General features: G+C 50.4%; 1 long non-coding RNA gene across 1 annotated transcript; it reads right to left on the bottom strand.

The window, feature by feature from the left end:
* Window positions 1–412: 412 nt before the first annotated feature.
* Window positions 413–8587, bottom strand: LOC131492662 (uncharacterized). Its single transcript, XR_009252223.1, has 2 exons — window positions 8486–8587; window positions 413–1424 (listed from the first exon to the last, which is right to left on the bottom strand). It is a non-coding gene; the product is annotated as an uncharacterized LOC131492662 (long non-coding RNA).
* Window positions 8588–14952: the final 6365 nt, after the last annotated feature.

Raw genomic sequence — 14952 nt, 5'->3', positions numbered from 1 at the left:
ATAAGGCTCCATGATCTGAGCACATTCCTTGGTGGCTTTTTTATATGCCACCTCAAAATTATAAGTTACGTTGGCTACTCTAACCTGAAATGGCTGTCTCCTCAAAATCTACACATGGAGATGGGGCGCCTGGGTGGCTCAGTCACTTACGCGTCCGACTTCAGCTCAGGTCATGATCTCACAGTTCGTGAGTTCGAGCCCCACGCCCGGCCCCGTGCTGACAGACAGCTCAGAGCCTGGAGCCTGCTTCGGATTGTGTGTCTTCTCCTGTCTCTGCGGCATCCATGCTCATGCTCTGTCTCTCTCTCTGTCTTTCAATAATAAAGAAACATAAAAAAAATTAAATAAAATCTACAAATGGAGAATGAGGTCCACTCCTTAAACTTGTTTACAAACAAATCTAAACAGCTGATTTCCGTAAGAACAATAAGGCCTTTATTAGAGTTGCACTCCATTGTTTCCAGGATCTTGCATCTTGCTCTGTGCTGAGCACCCAGCGCCCTGGCCCGAGGTGGGAGACCAGTGCACCCTGATTGGTCCTCTGAGAGTTCTGCTGCCAGGGGTCTAAGGTTCGGGTTGGGGGAGAGAAGGGGGTGGGCAGGGTTCCGGGGAAGAGGTGGCCAGGTTGCCCCACCCAGGCTTTCTGGGGCCTCGGCTCCCAGGTTGTGCGGGTCACTCCAGGCAAACTGCCCAGGCCCCCAGGGACCAGGCTCAGAAAGAGCATACCGGCCCTGGGAGATTTTCACAGTGTTTCAATCAGCTTTCCACTCCAAGTTTCTTTAGCTGATAGTCAACACCAGATATTTTTAATCTCTTCACACTGCACAAGAAAGCATTTCTTGCTAGAAAAAGTGTAGTTAAGGTGAGTCGTTAAAATACAGCGACAATTGCTGCAAATTAAGTCTGCTTATATCAAAACCATGGTTGTAGAGCTAAGGGACATTCGTAAAGGATAATGCAGGCTGTGTCACGGTGATTTTACAAACATGGTAAAATCCTTTTCTCTGTCAGGGTTTCTTAACAAACAATTAAACAATGATAATTACAATACATGCACAGGTTATAAAAGACCGTATTTGTCGTAGGATTCATACATACAGCCATGACAGTACATTCATTTGAAAGACTAAACTGAGATATAAGAACATCAATTGATTCCAAAGGATATTTATAGCCCGGATATACATGAAAGTCAGGAACTCTCTATAGGGAGTGACAAATTTACAGAAATGTACGAAACATTAAATGCTAAATGAGTTTCTCTATCCTATTCACGAATTTTTCAGTAATCAAACACTGTAATAAAATATCTCAGGGTCCATATAACAAGGATTAACAGATGAAAGATCTGGTTGAAGTTTCAAATGTAGTCACTGCTGGGCTCAGCGTGCTGCAAGACCATCGGGAGAAGCAGTGTGGGTAAACTGCAAGATAAAAGGAAAGAATCAGTCTTAAGACAGCCCGAAAAGCACCTTCCGGGGCCCCAGGTGGGGCCTAGCGCGTGTCCCCCCTCCCCAAAGACCTTCCTGGCTGAAGAGATTTGAGAATCTAGAGAAAATATGAAGCATTTTGCATTATCAATGAGAATTATTCGATTGAGTTCCTACTGGCTTAAGACTGAAAGTTCCCAAATTAAAAAAAACAAGATGAAGGAATCAATCAACTATTCTTTTATTTTGTCAGGATTTTAAGTAATCTCCACTCCAAAATGGGGCTCAAACTCACTACCCTAAGTTCAAGTGTCATAGGCTCCACCTGGCCTCCAGCCAGGAGCTCCCAACAATCAAACACTGTGGCTGAGACAGGAAAACAGGATGAGAGCAGAACAAAGCCCACCCCTGGAGGTCCTCAGAGCAGGGAGAAGAGGGCCGGGCTCCGGGGCCCACACCCGAAATCTCCATGTTCAAACTCAGCGCCTCAGAGGGCAATGTGCTTCCGCTTTCAAAAGCTAATCTCTCAACTGAGAGGCCACCAGTGTCACTCATGTGAGGACGAGAATCCTCTTGGGCCTGGTCCATTCAAGAAGGTGTGCGTAAAACAAGCCAGCCAGGGCCTGTTGACCCGGGAGCTCCACCAGACCAGGCAAAGGCCAGTGCCACTTGCTCCCGAACGACCGGGAAGGTCAGCTCAGACCTGGAAAATTTCCTACTGCTCCAACAGCAATCCTGCCTCCCTACCAAAAAAGACATTAGCAGACACTGAACCCAAACTTCTTTTTTTACGAAAAGAGTGGAAATACAGTTTTCTCTGGAAAAACTGAGAACACACCAACCTCTTTAAGTGTAAGCACACAAACACCAGCATCCTCTTAGCAGGTGTAGAGAAGCTCGTGTGTGTGTGTGTGTGTGTGTGTGTGTGTGTGTGCGTGTGTGTGCGTGTGTGTATGTGTGTGTGTTTGTGAGTCTATGTGCGTCTGCGTGTCTGTGTATTTCTGAAAGTCCCTAAGTGAGCCTGCTGCGGCTCTCCTGGCTCACATGGACATTGCGCAGACAGGACACAGGGTGTCCGACTGTGGCCTGCACGGACGGTGCCCTCTACTCACCAACAGGAGGCGTCGGCAGGATTAAGACACGACTGGCTGAATCCAGCCTCTGTGGTGCAGATACTATGCCTGCTCCAAGCAACACAAGGGGCAGCGTGCAAACGCAGCATGCGGTTAGTCTTAAAATAGCACATGAGGGCACAAATACAGCCCCACACATTCTAAACCACAGCAGCAACCACTGAGGGCTCCCGGGGCACTTCTGAGTGGGGTTCTCTCCACCCACAAGCAGCCGGGGGAGTCCCCGGGAGTTCACTCTCAAATAGCAAAGGGGCAGTAGAGGCCATGAAAACACTTTCGCCGTGTCCATCTGCCATCTTGTGAAAGAGGGGCCAGGGCTGCCCATCACATACGTAGCTCTGCAAGTGACGCTCTGAGGCTGGTCCAAAGCTCTGAGGACACCCACGATGCCTAGTTGTAGTAGTGGAGAGAATACGCTAATATTCCATCAGATAGAAATGTTAACAAAAATCTCTATCACTGGGGAACTTTGATAAGCAGAAGTCAGGAGTAATCTTAGATCATCCGAGCCTGAGCATGCCACAGCATCTGAACGCCTTGTTACATATTAAGTCGGCCATTCTCCATCAGTGTTCACATTCCAACCCAAGAGCCTCCCATACCTCCGCCAAGAGGCTGGGGCAGAGCAGCACGTCACATACAGACCGGCAGCATCTTCTTTGGCTGCATAGAGGACAGAGAGGAAGTGACCCAGAAGTCTGCAGGGAGAGTCTCTGCTGACTCAGCAGGTAAGTCAAGAGTGTCTTGATCTACATTGCTATCTCTAAGAAGGTGCCCTCCTGAAGCTTCTATCATCATCCTGGGAAATTACAGGACACATTGTGAAATAAAAACCAAAACTATATAGTAAGGTTACCAGCCCTTTAAAATGACCGCACTCTGCAAGTTTGTTTACACCTGTTTACCCCCATTCCTGACAGCCATTGGGGGCCCCCTGCCCAGATGGCTGCCCCAGGCGGTAAAGGGAGGCAGGGCCGTATTTGTGCCAGGACACTGACTGGGCACAAGTCAGGACACTCCTGGGCTGACTGGACCTGCCGCACTGTCTTTGTGAAATCACCTTCCTGCTATAGAAGATACTACCTTTTGGTTTTCAAAACAGTCTTTAAGCTGCGGACAGTGCTACACGCTAGGACGGTCCCACCACACCCTTTCACATGTCCTATTCTCGTCACACTTGAGTGTTCTTATGGCAATGAAGACAGTCTTAAGTAGTGGTGTGGGAGTAAATCAGTCCTGCTGTTGTATAAGGAGAAATCAACACTTCGTGTCTTTTTAAATAAACGACTGTAACCTTCCCCCAGAGCACAGGGCCCTGGACTGCAGAGAGACCTCCGGCCGCCCCCAAACACAACTTACAGGCTCTATTGCCAGGCTGCCATCAACGTGTTATGATGTGAAAAATATTTCTCAAGACTATCAAAAGTCAAATATCAAAAGGAAAGAAACCAAACTCCTCACCTCTGTTAAAATATTGGTTTCTCAATAGCTCATTGGTTTGGTAGTTTTTTAAGTTTTTGTAGGTACATTTATTTATTTTTGAAAGAGACAGAAACAGTATGAGTTGCGGAAGGGCAGAGAGCTAGGGAGAGAGAGAATCCGAAGCAGAATCGCCATTGTCACCGCTGAGCCCAATGGGAGGCTCAAACTCACGAAGTGTGAGATCCCGACCTGAGCTGAAAGCAAGACTCAGATGCTTAAATGATTGAGCTACCAGGCGCCCCTGTTTGTTAGATTTTCAGAGAGAGAGGGAGAGAGAAAGAGAGAACGATTGTGTGTGAGCGAGAGAGGGGCCGATGGAAAGGGTGACAGAGGACCCAAAGCAGGCTCCACGCAGACAGCAGCCAGCCCAATGCTGGCCTCAGACTCACAAGCAGTGTGATCCTGACCTGAGCCAAAGTCAGACACTCAACCAACTGAGCCACACAAGCACCCCAAAGCTCATTTGTTAATAAATTAAGAGTGAAGCTTAACTTGTAAGGTAAAATTATCTCCACATTTGGAAGAGTAGTCTGGTACATGATTCCTACAAACATAATAATCTACATTCCTTTTTTTTTTTTTTTTAAGATTTTACTTTTAGGAAATCTCTACCCCCAACACAGGGCTCAAAGTGACAACCCAGAGATTATGAGTCACGCTGTCCTCCGACTCAGCCAGCCAGGCACCCCCAAATATAATACTTAACAGTTAACGCAAATTTAGATATCATTAGGCCGAAAACTTATTTCACCGACCCTTTGGTCAGTCCCCATGACCAAAAGGTGGTTCAACTCCCATTCCATGATAGCACGAGCCTGAAATCACGAGCCAACACCCCAAAAGTTATGTCAATCTAAAGGATGACGACATATTGCACTTGCGTTGAAACCAAGACTTCAAACTCAAAACAATATCCATTGAATCCTAATAGTGTATTTTCAATCAGAGATGTTAACGTGGAGTCCATTAATGGGCTTGATTTACTTATCTTTGAGAGGCAGAGAGACAGCACGAGCAGGGGAGGGGCAGCGAGAGATGGAGAGAGAGAATCCCAAACAGACTCCACGTTGTCGGCACGGAGCCCGACTTGGGGCTCGACGTCACCAACTATGAGATCATGACCTGAGCCCAAAGCAAGGGTCGAGCGCCGAATCATCTGAGCCCCCCAGGAAGCCCACAGGAATGGGCCTTTGGGGAGAGGGGTCCATGCTCTCCGGGAAATTAGACAAGGGTGCCGTGGAGGGGGATTTGCACTGGGGACACTGAGGGCATTCCCAAAGGTGTTCAGTGTTCTGTAGAAGGATCAAAAGATTCCTGATTCTCCACTGAGCCCATGAGTCAAACAGAATTCCACAGGGAAATCAGAAACAGAAGCCATGAAACTTCCACGTGGCACACGAAGCAAGAGTGTTTCTCTCTCCACATAAGAGCTAAATGCACGCCAGTCTCACGAGCCTGTGAGGGGAAGGGACAGGCAGAGCTCAGGCAGGAGGAGGCAGCACCGAGGACTCCGTGCCACACAGCACAGACCGGGCCTGGGGAGAGAGGACTAGCTGTGCGGTGAAGCTACACGCTGCCTTGCTACAATACAGGTTGCAGGGTCTCCAGCAAGAGAGCAGTGGGCGGGTGCGGACGGCCAGGTGTCACCTGTGTGTTCTGGGTCGGGTTCTGCACCAGAAGCGCCAGGGCGGTGACATCGAAGGTCCCATCTGAGGCCATCAACGTGCCGTGAACTCCACTGTCTACGCGATTGTTGGCATCCGCTTTAAGGCCAATCGATAGGACCCAGCGAATCACTGGGTCCTTCCTCCAAACCAGCACCTCTGCCGACAGTCAACACCCATGGCCACGGTGGCTGCCGAAAGCTCTCTCCATCACATCCACACCCTGTAATGCAGGACAAGGATCTCTGCTGTGTGCCCCAAGCCTATGCTTCAGCTGCACACTCCGGGTGTTCTGGAAAACCTTCCTCCCGTCAGACAACACTGTTGGCCCCGTGCCTGGGCACCTTGTCACTTCAACACAAACGTCTCAGTTCTAATCGCAAAGCCCGCTTTGTGGACTCAGTTGAAAATCAGAGAGACCTGAAAAGTCTCCCCAGCATATTAAGAGACTGTGACAGGACGCCTCACGTTCATGCAAAGTAACAAAGATTGCATTTGCTTTAGGAGACATGGAAAAATCACCAGATGATTCACTAGTTACTTCTGGTGAAAGACTGCTTCTGTCAACTGTGAAGAGATTTAAAAGGAAGTACACACTACAGGAAACACATTTACCCAATTCATTTCCAAGGTCTTTCACTAGTTAAAATAGCAGTTGTTCAAACGCATGGACACGCTTCAAACACTTGCAGATCCTTATTACATTTCTCTGTTACATACCTTATAATTAAATTATGTATATACACAACGTGTATCACAAAGGTTGGCTTCTGGCTTTTCTTGTGATTCACAATAACTCAATCACAGCTAGGCTATCCTTCAACTGGGCCATCCCCGCTGCCCCTTTTTCTCAAGTTTATTGATTTTTGAGAGAGACACAGACAGAGACAGAGACAGAGACAGAGACAGAGACACAGCAAGAAAGTGGGGGAGTGGCAGACGAAGGGAGGGAGGGACAGGATCCAACCTAGGCTCCACACTGTCAGCGCAGAACACGACAAAGGGCTCGAACCCACGGACCGTGACATCATGAGCTGAGCTGAAGTCGGAGCCTTAACCGGACGAGCCCTCCAGACGCCCCTCGCTTCTGCATTTTCAATCGGCCCCCAGCACTGAACTCTGTGCTGAGGAACCAGAGTTACAAGCCCACATCCTGGAGGCATGGAAGACTCGTCTGCCTTTTGTGGTTAGTTACTTCCTTCCTCAGCTTTCAGACACCCAATTCCTTGCTGTGGCTGCGCCCCTCCCGGTTACAGAACTCTGCCTCCTCCGTGCGGTAAGATGGACGAGCACTGTGGCCGCCAGGGACCAGGCCTACTGAACAGGGTCCCGATTTCCCTCAAGGACTCAATTCTCGACACCACACAAGATTTTCCAATCACCTGCTCCAATGGAAACCTCAGGTGAGTGCTTCCCAGCCTTACAGTTAGAGCCCACTCAAAGACATTGAGAAATCTGCGGAGTTCTACAGGGAGTAGGCACACGTATGAGGTCTCCTAACCTGTGACTGACAACACGCATCTCACAGTTAGGACGTAAACGAAGCAGTGAGGTGGTCGTTCGTAACAAGAATCGTGCCATCAAATACGACGTGACCACGGCCGTGACTGAGACTCATTCTCCCAGGCGGACATTGTCAACACTAGGCACCTTTCGTGGAGCCTTATGGGGCTCTACCTCACCGCCACCTCCCTGAGAACTTCACTCCTCATAGCCCACTGTACCCAGAAGCCTTACCAGAAACAGTCGGTTAACACATATTTTATAAGTGACGTGTATATGCTACATTCCTTCATAAAACAAGGTAAATGTGATTAAGAAAACCATAAAGAAAATACATTTACATCACTCTACTGGATGGAAACACATAACTTGCCTATAAGTGGACCTGATCTTCAAACCCTGGCTGTTCAAGGGTCAACCGTATGTTTCTGGGACTGGCCATGCGTGTCCACAGAGACCACAGTATGATCCACTCTCAGACACTGCGTTATACCTATGATAACACAGAACCCAAGTGAGCAATTTGAACATCTCAGCCCCGGAGAAAGTCACTTACACACACTCTGTGAAACTGAATCAAATGCTGCGGCAAACAACTCAATAAACGCTGTCCTCATATGACCAAGTACTTAACCCATACCTCCTGAAGATGACAAAATAAACGCAGGAAACACAGTGAAATGTTTTGGCCAATTTTTGTGACCTCTGGACTTACAAGACATACACATTTCTGGGAGCAGTGGGTGTGAGAGCCAGACGGCACTACCACGAATCTTAATGTTTTCATTACAGAAAGTATAAGGATGTGGAAGAAAACACACTGGCAACATCCAAGGGACCGAATTTTCCCAGCATGGTTCCAGGAGCAAAAGGCCCTGGAGGCCTTTTTATGTCCGTGGAGGACATAATACTGCTTTGCAGCTATAGACTATATTGAGCAAACGAACAGCTACTGCTTTCAAAACAGGTACAGCTGAAAAGTGCTCAGCAAGGTGACAAGAAACACAATGCTTATTTTTTAAAGTTTTGGTGTTTTTCAGCTTGTCCACCCAATTTGCTGAGTCCCAGGGCACCTTGGGAAGGGTTTTCAATTCAGTGGCTCCAATTCAGTGGCTGTGGGGAAGCAGAGTGATGAAAGGGGAGGTGGGGGGTGTCAACGGCCAAGTGAGGTCTCCCGACACGGGGAGGGGTCTGCAGGCAGAGACACCACGGATCTAGAGGAATGAGGCCAGTAAGACCACCCACACGCTGCAAACACGCAGGGGACACCAACCTGGTCATGCAGGCTCGTCGCTAGCGTGGCTGGGGTGGACCTTTTGTTTTCTGGCGAGCAACCAGCGGGTGGATTTTGTGATGCCCTTCTTCTTGGGGGCGTTGTTCAGTGAGTCCTCGTTATTGCTAGTGTTGCTGAGGTTGCTCAAGGGGCCATCCTGAGAGGCTGTGGATCTGGGGGACGCACAGGAGAGCATCTTCCACGCGTGCTCGTCGCACGACACATCGCCCCACGTGATTAGAAGCACAATCCCCCAGCTTCTAGGGAGGGCTGCGCCCTGGGAGCTGACACTGTCTCCCTCCCAAGTATATCTGGAGTCCAAGCACCTTGGGTGGAGAACGCTCAGCACCCCTCCCTGGCCGTGACCCGGGAGCACGGAGGACATGCACACCTGAGCCACCCCAGGACGTGGTGCGAGTAACAGAGAGGCTGCTGGAGCTGCCTGGTGGGGGTGGGGGGAAGAGAGCATGGCTCCTGACAACCCCACAGGGCACAGTGCAGCCCAGGAGAGGAGCCCTAGGGAGCATGTCACCCAGGATCCACCGGGAGGAAAAGGCAGGTCTCAGGACTGCTGGTGTGTAGGATCTGAGCAAACGAGGTTGCCCTACAGCCACCAGCATCACAAGACTCTGGTCTTTCCCACCTGCCTTTTGCCCTGCTGGCCACACCCAGGGCACCCAGGCAGGTATCCCAAGAACACCGTGCACGTAAACTCAGTTCATTGGCCTTTCTTTGGAATCGCTGTTCTGACCCTTTCTCCCCCATGGAGAGATCAAAGGGTTCTCAGAGCTGAAAACCAGCCCACAGGCATATCTCCTACGATGCCTGTGCCCCTTACTTTGTGGCGTCCCTGATGTCCTCGTGGCTGGCCTTGGGCAGTGCCCCTTGCTGCAGCCTGTCCAAGCTCAGGGACCTCTGGGAAGAAGGAGCTGATGGTACACATCGTGTCCTTGCCACACTATCTTGTGACTCTTCCTCCAAAGGCAGCAACTGTGGGGTGGAGAGGAGAGTGACATGAGTTCACCGTGCACCCAGACAGAGGAGCACAGCCCTGAAATGACAGCCAGCAACTCATTTGAAAAGCTATGAGCTGTGCTTTGTGCAGCGTCCAAAACGACTTCCTAGGATCGACATAACACCAGGCGAAAGGGTGGATTCGCGTCCGGGCAGTGGGCCTACTGAGACCCCCAGCCCATCTGCACCGAGGGGTGTACCCTCCCCAGGACCTCCAACCACCAGGAGCCCGGCCACAGAAGGTAGAAGCGGAGACCCAGACCATGTCACCATACACCACGGCCAGCTGAGAAGGAAGGTGCTTGTTTCCTGACGCCATTCAGGGCAAACCCTGGTGAGCACGGAGCCCTCCCATGCATGATTGTGCAAAGCTCTTTGTTTGGGGGAAATGGAGCGAGCTTGTGGCCTAATCCACTGTCACTTCTGGTAGCGATGCAAGGCTGGAATCTACAGGGACGTGTGTAAAATGACAAGGCACCCAACCCCCTGACCCCACACTCGGGTCTGACTTCTGCTTCTCGGGGACATTTCGGTTGAGGTTACAAACTGACGGACTCATCGGCAGCTTACAGACAGTCTGCTCGACACGGTGGAGACACAGTGTCCCTTGGCTGCCGTCATGACAAATGAACCCCTTCTGACTCCATTTTTCCTTCTGTCACAGGTTGTGGGTCTGCGGCTATGTGGCTGTGGGCCCTGGAAAGGACCGTGGGGCCACGGACCCGCCAGCGTTATGACCCTTGGCAGGTCCTGGTGGTGAGGCAGGGCCGGATCTCATGAGACACACGTGTAGGACGGGCGAGACAGGCACAGCCAACTGGGTTTGTACCAGGACCTCCGAAGCTGCATGGGGCTCGGGACACCCATGGCGGTCAGCACCAAGTGGAGCTGAGCTCAGGGAAGACACAAGCATAACCAACAATTACAGACACCTGCCTCCTCTCCTGATTTCCATGACAATCATCAGACACCAAAAGCTACCTTAACAGGCTACAAATTATCCACAGAAAACCAAACAGGGTTAGACTTGCTTCACGCAAGTAGATTTCATACCCAGGTGGAAGCAAGGATATGGAGAAAACAAACGCCAAAAGGGAACAGGACAGGCAGCCACACTAGCGACCAGGCTATGAGGTGAGCAGAGACGGAGGGTTCCGGGAGCACACCCTCCCGTGTCGCAGCGCAGTCCACACACAGGCCCCCGCCCAGCACTGGGTCCTGCCAGACTTGGTCCTATGGGCCATTTCAGTCTCAACCAGAACGGGAGACTCCCGCAAGGCTGGGAAGTGCAATGCCCGTGCTGGCCCTGTCCGCATGGACCTGACACCCACTGCACATACACCTAGACTTCATCCCCCAAAACCTCCAAAGAGCCCTCCAAGTAGCCATCAGTGAGCTGTGGGAGCAGGCCGTCCTGCCTGGGTGTTCATCACACGACCCTCTGTTCCTTGAGAAAGGCTTGCCACAGAGGAAAAGGCAGCGCGAGCCAGCAGAATGCAGGGCGTGCCCTGTGCCCCGTCGCCGATGTGAGCTCCTGATCTCTGAGGACCGTGCACCGATGGGCAGTGTGTGGGCACCCCAAGGGCCATGATTCTTTCGCTGTCCTCACTTACCAGGAGGGCAAGGCAGGAGAAAAAGACGGTGATTAATACACCCCGGTCACAAAACAACCAGTGACCGAACTGGCACTTGAACGCGAGAATTCAACTGAATGGACACACCATCTCTGCAGTGGAGGGCCTCCCCCAGCTGCCGCCCAGCTCTGTATCAGAGGCACGGCCCTGTCAGCACATGGCTGGGAAGGTCTGGGATGGGGGTACGATCCAGGAAGCAAGGCATCCCAGTTATGAGGCGGGGTCAGGGGACGGACAAGGCGGGAAGGTCTCCGACAGCCTCTGTGAGGGCGGGCGGCACACTCCTCACACGACAGCCGCGGCTGAGGCGGGCACCCAGAGAACCTCCCAGAAGCCCCTACCTGCAGTGAGAAGGGCCCTTACTGCCTGCCGAGCGGTTAAGCCAGCACTGCCACGGGAGGCGCCCCCACACACACCTCACCTCCACAGAGCGGCCACCACGAGTCACGGGAGCCTGCGGGCGTCCACACGGACAGGCCGGCCTTGCTCCCGAGGGTGGCCAAATGCTGTCCCCCAAGTGAGCAGAACCAGGGCGCCCCGAGCCACCCGGCCTCTCACGGCTGGCACTGTGGCCTCTGTGGGAGTCCGAGCGGCGCTGGGTCCACCAGAACTCACCTGCCTCGAAAGGGACGGTCTTCAGAGAAACAGGGGCCCCAGGGCGACATCCTCGTAGCTGGAAGACTTCTAGCAAGGGAGAAGCCGGATGCTCAGAAGGGCACCTCCCTCGCCCTCCACAGCGCATGCGGGCTCCTACCACCTTCAAGAACCCGCCGGCCTCCCGCCCACCTCTCCGCCTGGCAAATGGGCTGTGGCATCAGCTACAACAGAACCTACTGCATCAGGGCGGAAACACTACCCGGTGGGACGCTGCACCGGCAGAGACTCCTCATCACGCACCCGCCTAGACGCACTGGGATACAACGTCAGAGGCGAACCCGATCTCAGCTGCAGACCTTGGGCTATGGACACAAATCAGCACAGGTTTGGGGTTGTGACAAAGGCCTCGCCCTGGTGGGGGTTTCGGATACCTGCTCAGGGGAGAGGCTGTGCCGTTGTAAGGGCAGGAATGTGTGTGAAATCTCTGGAGCTTCCCGTCACATTTGCTAAAACTGCTCTAGAAAAGTAGCCAAGAAGCCAAAACCACCCCCAAAAATATGCATGGGCGGGCCTCCGTGCAATCATAACCCAAGTCTGTGCTCTTTCCAAGCCCCTCCCCCACCCCGCTCCTCAGCCACCGACAGGGGCTCAGGAGCCTGTAAGAGCCCCGATGCCGCTGATGGGCCACGTTTGGGCCAGCTTCGGGACACCCTGGGCTTACGTTGGAGCCGCGCTGCTCCTGATTGTCCATGTTTCCCAAAGCGCGAGACCCCCCACCCCTTGTCGCTTTTGGAGGACACACTGTGTCCCAGCAAAGCAGCAGTGCTGACTGCCCACCCACAGGCACACTCTGATCCGTGTCAGGTGGCATCTCAGTGTGGTTTTGATTTGTAGTCCCCTGATGAGGAGTGACTTTGAGCATCTTTTCTTTTTTCTTGTATTCAATATAATTTATTGTCAAATTGGTTTCCATTCAACACCCAGTGCTCATCCCCACAGGTGCCCTGCTCAATGGCCATCACCCACTTTCCCCTCTCCCCCACCCCCCATCAACCCTCAGTTTGTTCTCAGTATTTAAGAGTCCCTTATGGTATGCCTGCTTCCTCTCTTCAACTTGTTTCCCCCTTTCCCCTCCCCTCTGGTCTCCTGTGAAGTTTCTCAGGATCCACATATGAATGAAAACATATGGTATCTGTCTTTCTCTGCCTGACTTATTTCACTTGGCAGAACACCCTGCAGTTCCCTCCACGTTGCTACCAATGGCCAGATTTCATCTTTTCTCATTGCCAAGTAGTATTCCATTGTATATAGAAACCTCATCTCCTTTATCCATTTGTCCATTGACGGCATTTAGGCTCTTTCCATCATGTGGCTATTGTTGAAAATGCTGCTATAAACGTTGGGGTACGAGTCGCCTGTGCATCAGCACTCCTGAATCCCCTGAATTCTAGCAGTGCTATTGCTGCGTCATAGGGTAGATCTTTTTTTAATGTGGTGAGGAACCTCCACACTGTTCCCAGAGTGGCTGCACCAGTTTTTCTTCCCACCAACAATGCCAGAGGGTTCCTGTTTCTCCCCATCCACTTCAGCATCTATAGTGTCCTGATTTGTTCATTTCTGCCACTCTGACCGATGTGAAGTGGAATCTCAGTGTGGTTTTGGTTTGTATTTCTCTGATGAGGAGTGACGTTGAGTATCTTGTCATGTGTCTGTTGGCCATCTGGATGTCTTCTTTAGAAAAGTACCTATTCATTTCTTGTGCCCATTTCATCACCCGATTATTTGTTTTCAGGTGTGGAGTTTGGTGAGTACTTTATAGGTGTTTGGATACTAGCCATGTGTCTGATACGTCATTTGCAAATATGTCCTGGTGCAACTATGAACGTGATCAGTTTCTTTACTTCTCTTTCTGTTTCATTGTTATTGGTATATTAAAATGCAATGGGTTTCTGTACATTGCTTTTGTACCCTGTGAGTTTGCTGTATTGATGTATCAGTTCGAGGAGACTTTTGGTGGATTCTGTCCGGTTTTCCAGGTAGAGTATGATGTGGTCTGTGAAGAGTGAACGTTTGACTTCATCTTTGCCATTGTGATGCCATTTATTTCATTTTGTTGTCTGATTGCTGGTGCTAAAAATTGCAAAACAATGTTCAACAACAGTGGTGAGAGTGGACATCCCTGTCATGTTCCTGATCTCAGGGGGAAAGTTTTCAGTTTATCCCCAGGAGAATTATATTAGCTGTAGCCTTGTATCATACATGGCTTTTATGATGTTTACATATGCTCCTTCTATTCCGACTTTCTTGAGGGTTTTTAGTAAGAAAGCATGCTGTGTTTTTTTCAAATGCTTTCTCCGCCTGTATTGACAGGATCATGAGGTTCTTTCCTGTGATTTTCTTAATGTGATGTATCCTATTGATTGATTTGCAAATATTGAACCAGCCCTATAGCCCAGATAGGAATCCTACTTGATCATGGTGAAAAATTCTTTTCATATGTTGTGCGTTTGTTTTGCCAGTATTTTGTTGAGAATTTTTGTATTCTCATTCATCAGGCATATTGTCCTATAGTTGTCTTTTTTTTTTTTTTTTTTTTTTTTTTTTTTTTTTTTTTGCTGGATCTCTGGTTTGGGAATCAAAGTACAGCTGGCTTCGTAGAATGAGTCTGGAAGATTTCCTTCCATTTCTATTCTGTGGTACAGCTTGAGAAGCATAGATATTAACTGCTTTAGATGTCTGATGGAATTCCCCAGGGAAGCATGTGGTCCAGAAAATGAGATAAATCTTAGGATGCAATGACTAGGACAACTCCCTGGCAAGCTGATGGTCTCAGGAATAAGATATGGATAGATATGAAACACATATGGGTACGGCAAAGGGAAGCCTCCGTCCTCTACCGTGGGAACCCAAAGGCAAGATGCCTGTGTTATTACCTTAGAAATGAGGGAAAGCTTCTGGAGTTCACTGTTTTCCCTTGCCATCCTATCAGTGGATAGAGAAGACAGTGATTCCAAGGTAACAGGCTTGTGCTGCAAGCTAAGCTCAAATGTTTGGAACAGGGCTTGGATGCAGTAGTTCAGGAATGGTCTCTTTCTGTGCCAAGCAGGTCCTCGAGAATATTGCCCATGGTGAACCAACTGTTCCTCAGAGTGAAAGCATCTTTAATGGCCAGGGAGGGAAACAAGTTGGCTAGCCATCATTTCTTCTACCAGCCACCCAAAC

The sequence above is a fragment of the Neofelis nebulosa genome, chromosome 13 (assembly GCF_028018385.1).
Source record: "Neofelis nebulosa isolate mNeoNeb1 chromosome 13, mNeoNeb1.pri, whole genome shotgun sequence".
In the NCBI taxonomy this organism is placed as follows: Eukaryota; Metazoa; Chordata; class Mammalia; order Carnivora; family Felidae; genus Neofelis; species Neofelis nebulosa.
The sequence above is the reverse complement of the archived record's forward strand: the minus strand, read 5'-3'. Positions and strand labels throughout refer to the sequence as shown.